Here is a 7,851-nt window from a genome sequence, read left to right as displayed (position 1 = left end):
CCAAGCCAACCGTCCAAGGTTGCAGCCGGCGTCCACTGGGCGCAACAAATTTGGCACGGGGCGCCCTTCGAAATTCGGGCAATCCCCGGCATGTTCGGGTATAGCCGTCCCCGCGTCCAAGCGGGGCCAGCGGCGGAAAGCGTCGGGCGCAGCGAGCTGCTTCACCCACACGGGGTAGAAACAATGGCGCTCGTCACCCTCGAACAATCCGGTAATGATCCTTCCGCAGGTTCACCTACGGAAACCTTGTTACGACTTTTACTTCCTCTAAATGATCAAGTTTGGTCATCTTTCCAACAGACCGGCGCAACCGAAAGGCCGCGCCGGACATCGGTCCGAAGACCTCACTAAATCATTCAATCGGTAGTAGCGACGGGCGGTGTGTACAAAGGGCAGGGACGTAATCAACGCGAGCTTATGACTCGCGCTTACTGGGAATTCCTCGTTCAAGGGGAACAATTGCAAGCCCCTATCCCAATCACGAAAGAAGTTCCACGGGTTACCCAGTCTTTTCAGACAGGGATAAAGACACGCTGCTTCCTTCAGTGTAGCGCGCGTGCGGCCCCGGACATCTAAGGGCATCACAGACCTGTTATTGCTCTGTTTCGTGCGGCTAGGAGCCGCTTGTCCCTCTAAGAAGGTTGTAAGGTGCTGGGAACCCCGCACCTATTTAATAGGCTAGAGTCTCGTTCGTTATCGGAATTAACCAGACAAATCGCTCCACCAACTAAGAACGGCCATGCACCACCATCCACCGAATCAAGAAAGAGCTCTCAATCTGTCAATCCTCCCAGTGTCCGGGCCGGGTAAGTTTTCCCGTGTTGAGTCAAATTAAGCCGCAGGCTCCACTCCTGGTGGTGCCCTTCCGTCAATTCCTTTAAGTTTCAGCTTTGCAACCATACTTCCCCCGGAACCCAAACACTTTGGTTTCCCGGAAGCTGCCCGCCGAGTCATTTGAGTAACTCAGGCGGATCGCTGGTTGGCATCGTTTATGGTCAGAACTAGGGCGGTATCTGATCGCCTTCGAACCTCTGACTTTCGTTCTTGATCAAAGAAAACATTCTTGGCAAATGCTTTCGCAGTAGTTCGTCTTGCGACGGTCCAAGAATTTCACCTCTAGCGCCGCAATACGAATGCCCCCGTCTGTCCCTCTTAATCATTACCTCGTATTCCAAAAACCAACAGAACAGAAACGAGGTCTTGTTCTATTATTCCATGCAAGTTTATTCAGGCGACTCGCCTGCGTTGAGCACTCTAATTTTTTCAAAGTAAAAGCACCGGCCTTCTCGAGGCACACAATGAAGTGCACCAAGAAAGGACCGGCATGATGTTCAGTCCGAGCCGTCGCATCGGGTAGATGCACTACTCGTCTGGAACTGAGATCCAACTACGAGCTTTTTAACCGCAGCAGCTTTAGTATACGCTATTGGAGCTGGAATTACCGCGGCTGCTGGCACCAGACTTGCCCTCCAATTGATCCTCGTTAAAGGATTTAGAGTGTACTCATTTCAATTACGGGGCCTCAAAAGAGTCCCGTATTGTTATTTTTCGTCACTACCTCCCCGTGCCGGGAGTGGGTAATTTGCGCGCCTGCTGCCTTCCTTGGATGTGGTAGCCGTTTCTCAGGCTCCCTCTCCGGAATCGAACCCTGATTCTCCGTTACCCGTAACAACCATGGTAAGCAAGTAACCTACCATCGAAAGTTGATAAGGCAGACACTTGAAAGAAACGTCGCCGGCTCGTGGCCATGCGATCAGCACAAAGTTATCCAGAGTCACCACACAATACGGGCCGAAACCCGATCGATCTTGGTCTAATAAAAGCACCCGTCGCCCAAAGGGCTTCAGGCTCACTGCATGTATTAGCTCTAGAATTGCCACAGTTATCCAAGTAGGAAGAAACGATCTAAGGAACCATAACTGATTTAATGAGCCATTCGCGGTTTCGCCTTATTTCGGCATGTACTTAGACATGCATGGCTTAATCTTTGAGACAAGCATATGATTACTGGCAGGATCAACCAGGTAATCGTTCAACTGCGCGTCCCGCCTGTCAAGCAGGCCGGACGCCGTTTTTGCGATGCCGAGGCCACCTTCAGGCGCCCCAGCACGCTTCGTTCTTGCAAAGAGTAGCACTTTGCACAGTCCGAGACGACGGCGTTCGAGCTCGCTACGGCGCCCTCCCCGAAGGGCCGGGTATCGCCACGCGGCAAGAAGCACGCAACATTCTCGATAGACTGGTTGTGTCGACTCGATCACGGCTTGCGGTTTCTCTTGAGCCCGCAGCACAGGTGGACCGACCGACACTTGCAACGTAGCCGAGACGGCAAAGCCGCCAGGCGACGGGTCACGCCCGCGCCTTCGGCGCTTTCGCATTTGACTCGTCCGAGGACGATGCGGAACACAACTCGATATCGTGGAGAAAGCGTCGTCCGACAACCAGCCCCTAACGCATCAAGCGGATGAGGCTGCAGACGTCAGCTGTGGGATCCACGGGAGCGATACCGGGGACACGCTTGACGGGCACGAAGCCCGCCGCATATCAAACACCCAGGTCGCTTTTGGGGGCGACTGCTCTCTGGGACCCCCATATAATAGCAGCGATAAGTTCCCAAATCTCCATGGGGCCGTACTCGTGCCACTTTCGACGAGCGTTTGGCGAAAATCGTGCCGCCTCGCAGCGCCGCGAGCGAGATGGAAAGCTTACGTCGGCAGCGCAATGCCGAAGTCGTGAAAGCGCAGCGCGTCGACCGAATGCGCGAACGGCAATCTCTCGCCTATGGACAGCGCGGTTTCCAGAACAATCGCCTTTCTGTGCCCCTACGGGGCCGCACGCTAGCGCGGCCCTTTCGCCGTTTCCGAGCACGAGTGCGACCGGCGCGGGCGGCGTGCTCGACACCCCGGCTGACGCCGTTTCGGACTTTGTCTCTTCGCGCGCTCGCGCCAACGCCGCGGCAAAACGACGACCTCTGCGCGGTTCTTTCCCGGTTCCCGGCGTGCTATAGTGCAGCCAGCCGGACGGTGGCGACGACTCAGTCGCGGCCGTGCGGTGGCTTGTACGCCAAAGTTGCGTGACGGGCGTCGAGCTCCCGCCGCGGCCCGGCTCAGGTGGTTTCGGACTTCTGTCTCTTCCGAGCGCTCGCGTCGTCGTGGGCACGATTCTCGAGTGCGGAGCGGTGCGCGGACACCACCACGAACACGCGCAAGCCGAAAACGGCACTACGGTACAACGTCGGCCAGGGCGGTACGGCCCCCTTATATGAGCAGCGATAAGTGACCAGATCTCCACGGGGCCGTACTCGTGCGACAAGGCGGCGTACTGCGCCGAGCCGAGCGCCAATATTTGGCCTTGGCACGGCCGATTTGAGCTCTCGCGATCGCCGCGGTACCGCCGCTCACCGATTCAAGGCACGCTAGCGCGGCCCCTTCGCCATTTTTCGAGTAAGAGTGCGAAAAGCGCGCGCGGCGTGCTCGTCGCCCCGGCTGACGTAGTCTCGGACTTAGTCTCGCTCACGCCGCCCCGGCTGACGTCGTCTCGGACTTAGTCGCGCTCACACCGCCCCGGCTCACGTGGTTTCGGACTTCCGTCTCTTCCGAGCGCTCGCGTCGTCGTGGGCACGATTCTCGAGTGCGGAGCGGTGCGCGGACACCACCACGAACACGCGCAAGCCGAAAATGGCACTACGGTACAACGTCGGCCAGGGCGGTACGGCCCCCTTATATGAGCAGCGATAAGTGACCAGATCTCCACGGGGCCGTACTCGTGCGACAAGGCGGCGTACTGCGCCGAGCCGAGCGCCAATATTTGGCCTTGGCACGGCCGATTTGAGCTCTCGCGATCGCCGCGGTACCGCCGCTCACCGATTCAAGGCACGCTAGCGCGGCCCCTTCGCCATTTTTCGAGTAAGAGTGCGAAAAGCGCGCGCGGCGTGCTCGTCGCCCCGGCTGACGTAGTCTCGGACTTAGTCTCGCTCACGCCGCCCCGGCTGACGTCGTCTCGGACTTAGTCGCGCTCACACCGCCCCGGCTCACGTGGTTTCGGACTTTCGTCTCTTCCGAGCGCTCGCGTCGTCGTGGGCACGATTCTCGAGTGCGGAGCGGTGCGCGGACACCACCACGAACACGCGCAAGCCGAAAACGGCACTACGGTACAACGTCGGCCAGGGCGGTACGGCCCCTTATAAGAGCAGCGATAAGTGACCAGACCTCCACGGGGCCGTACTCGTGCGACAAGGCGGCGTACTGCGCCGAGCCGAGCGCCAATATTTGGCCTTGGCACGGCCGATTTGAGCTCTCGCGATCGCCGCGGTACCGCCGCTCACCGATTCAAGGCACGCTAGCGCGGCCCCTTCGCCATTTTTCGAGTAAGAGTGGGAAAAGCGACCGCGGCGTGCTCGACGCCCCGGCTGACGTCGTCTCGGACTTAGTCGACGCCCCGGCTGACGTAGTCTCGGACTTGGTCTCGCTCACGCCGCCCCGGCTGACGTAGTCTCGGACTTGGTCTCGCTCACGCCGCCCCGGCTGACGTCGTCTCGGACTTGGTCGCGCTCACACCGCCCCGGCTCACGTGGCTTCGGACTTGGTCTCTTCGAGCGCTCGCAGCCAGGTCGGGGCCGACGCCGACGTCTGCGTGGGGCTTCAACGATTCCCGGCGCGACGCAATGCAACTGCGCGCAGGATGCCAGCGACTCCGCCGTGGCCGTGCGGCGGTGTACACGCAGAAGTTTCGTGAAGGGGTATCGAGCTCCCGCCGCCCCGGCGGACGTGGTTTCGGACTTTAGCGCTCGCAGCGATCTCGCGGCGATCGCTGACGTCTGCGCGGTTTCAGGTGTGCTACGATGCAGCAGTCTGCCGCACGACAATTTACGGAAGCGAGTGCATTCCGCCCCGGCGGACGCGGCAGCGGACTTTGTGCCTGCGGGAGTGCTCTTGTTGCTGTAAAATTTGAACGGGTGCAGCTGCGCGAAGCAAGTGTACACATTTTCTCTCTCTCTCTCTCTCTCTCTGCCTCTGAGGCGACTGTAATTTTAATTTAAATGCAATTGGAGGCGGGAGCAACCTGATGAGAGTAGGCGGACTTCGGCACACCTTGTAGTTTAGAAATTGTTTTCAAGCTTTGAGGACATACACAATCGCGCCATCTGCTTTCCCCGTCTCTTTGGCACTTCATAGTGTGTGCAGCATGCTCTGCATTCCAAAGAAACGCGCCTGTTTCTCCCCCTCTCTCACGTTCTTCTTGTCTTTCTTGCTGCTCTTGTGAGAAGTTGCTATGCTCTTTACTCGCTGTAAAATAGAATGCTTGCGCGAGCCAACAACTTGCGTGTCTTTCTTTTTTTTTGTTGTTGTTGTTTTTTTCTCTCTTCCCAAGACGTTTCTGCCATTATTCACTAGCTCTCGTTCTTAGTATGCAACGGAGCGTTAGCTCGCGCCATCTACCTTTCTTTCTGTATGGCGAAGGCCGTAGGTTTTCCTAGTTCCGCACACAGATGGCGCGGATGCGTTTTCGCGCCAGTTTCGAACGACCTCGCTGTACACATGTTTCTCATTTAAAAGTTTCAAAGGGGCTTGCGAAAGGGCGTGGTCCTTTTTTCTTGCGCAAGGCTGAGCTTTCCAGCTGTGCTTAAGCTATGCTAGCATGTGTGCGTATGTGTGTGTGTGTGTGTGTGTGTGTGTGTGTGTGTGTGTGTGTGTGTGCGTGCGCGCGCGCGCGTGCGTGCGCGTGCATATGTGTGCGTGTGTGTGTATACACGCACACGGTAAAGATGATGGGGTAGCGCTATTTCTTTCTTTCTTTCTTTCTTTTTTAACAACACCTGTGCTCCACATGGCGATCTTCCTGCCCTCTATGTTTCCGGTTGGAAGGAGTGCGCAGCCTTTTCTATATTTATTTATTTTTTTTTTTTCATTCTCTTTCATTCGTACATGAGGCGCGCTACCTAATTCTAGCGGTCGAATCGACACGTTGCAATCCGTCCCGGCCTGTGCCGTATGAAAACTTTCAGTGGGCCTTGCGGTAAATAAAAGGAAATGAGGGAAATGCGCGTAGTGTATTACACTTGCGCACGGGCTTGAAACGAAGGCCTCAAAGAAAGCCGCCTTGAGCGGTCGCATTCAGACGGAAGTAAGCATTCCCCTTGCGCGTGTTTTCCGCTCGCCTGTTCCGTTTTCTACGAGGTTGCCTTCGTTGGTTTTGCCTTGCGAACAAGCTTGCGCTCGGGTCTCGTTTCTACGCGACGGCGTTTCGTTAACAGTGAAAGACTGAGGCGTCGCGAGTTGATTCGCGAGATAGAGAGCATAGAGTCTCTAGACGGGCTGGGTTTTATAAGATTGCCCACGCTGTTGCTGAGGTTACCAATGTCGCCAGGGCACCCACAAGGCAGTGGTACAATGGAGTGAAGTGAAAGACATCGCTTCTCGGCCTTTTGGCTAAGATCAAAGTGTAGTATCTGTTCTTATCAGCTTAATATCTGATACGGGTTCTATATGGACCCACGATATTAAACCTATTTTTGGAAGTTGGCGGAGTGCTTGAAGCCTGCTTCACCTCCGCCGCAGGTCGGCCCGGTATTGCACTACCTCCGGGATCGGCCCCCGCTCACTTAGGTGAGACTTCATTCAATCAAAATGAAGAACACAAGCTCGAAGCGAGCACTCACGTGACACGCACCATTCCCATACTATACGCAACGATGCCGGTGTTTCTGAACGATTGTCTGCTGTAATGAGCCACTTGGGGGGGGGGGGGGGGGGAAGGGTGATTAGCCGTGGGTTTTGCAATCAATGTAAGTCCCACTCAAAGCCAACACTGCATTTTGGAGTTCACTATCGCTTTGATCCGTAAACGACAGCAAGCTCGCCCTGCGAAAATCCGCTGCCCTAGTGGAAGAAAGGTTCCCTATGAAACAAAAATGGAGTGCCCGATTTCCGGCAACATTTTCGCTGCAGTGGGACCGAGCGCCTCGAAAACAAACTTGTCGTATGGCCAAGTGTGGCGAAATATATTCAAGGGTTCAGAGGTGCCTCAGCTTTCCAACCTGTATGTTATGAATACCTGTTGCTACCTTTTCGTCATCATCATCCTGCTGGCTACGACCACTGCAGGGCAAAGACCTCTCCCATTATTCTCCAAGCACCCCGGTCACGTGTAAGCCCGGTCACGGTCGCCGTCTAGTGCCTGCGCCCTTCCTAATCTAATCTGCCCTCCTAAATTTCCGCCACCCCGTGCTACGCTTCCCTTCTCTTGGAATTCAGTCGGTAACCCTTAATTGATGATCTTCCCCCCACATTGCATGCCCTGCGCACGCCCATTTCTTTTTCTTGGTTTAAACTAAGGTGTCATTAGCTCGCGTTTGTTCGCTCACCCCCCGAATCTGCTCTATTCTTATCCCCCGTAGCGCTACACCCATCATTCTTCTTTCCAAAGCTCGTCGCGTCGCCCTCAGTTACCCTTCGGTAATCCTTAAGGTCCTTCGTTGCGGCACTCGCGGCATCTTTCTCATTTAAATAAGGCTATTTCGTTCAGTTTTGGGGGAAAACTCAATGAGCTAGGCGCGATTGTGTCCCCGGCGCCGCTCTCAACAAGATGGCGGCGCCCAGGCTTTTTGCCTGGTGGTTCGGCTTGACGCAGAACACGCCTGCAGGGCAGTGAAGCCGCATTGAAGGGGCAACGAGCGGCGCAGTGAAGCGCATGCTCGGGCGAAAAACGCGAACATCAGCCAAAAATACAACCAAATGGCCAAATACGAATTTCCGTTATGGGAAATTGGAGTTCAGTTGGCGCGTTGCGCTCGCCTAAGGTAAAGAACATAAATGCGAGTGCCACATCAGCCAAGTCAATGCTGAGGATCGCGTA

At 55.9% G+C, this 7,851-nt stretch overlaps 2 non-coding genes across 2 annotated transcripts; one reads left to right on the top strand and one right to left on the bottom strand.

Annotated features, from left to right (window-relative positions):
- Positions 1-212: 212 nt before the first annotated feature.
- Positions 213-2,027, bottom strand: LOC139053289 (small subunit ribosomal RNA). The gene has a single exon (XR_011510386.1). It is a non-coding gene; the product is annotated as a small subunit ribosomal RNA (ribosomal RNA).
- A 4,378-nt stretch (positions 2,028-6,405) lies between these two features.
- On the top strand, positions 6,406-6,597 carry LOC139053268 (U2 spliceosomal RNA). Its single transcript, XR_011510366.1, has one exon. It is a non-coding gene; the product is annotated as a U2 spliceosomal RNA (small nuclear RNA).
- Positions 6,598-7,851: the final 1,254 nt, after the last annotated feature.

This window comes from Dermacentor albipictus, unplaced genomic scaffold, assembly GCF_038994185.2.
Source record: "Dermacentor albipictus isolate Rhodes 1998 colony unplaced genomic scaffold, USDA_Dalb.pri_finalv2 scaffold_84, whole genome shotgun sequence".
NCBI classification, from domain to species: Eukaryota; Metazoa; Arthropoda; class Arachnida; order Ixodida; family Ixodidae; genus Dermacentor; species Dermacentor albipictus.
This window is presented reverse-complemented; position numbering and strand designations above follow the sequence as displayed.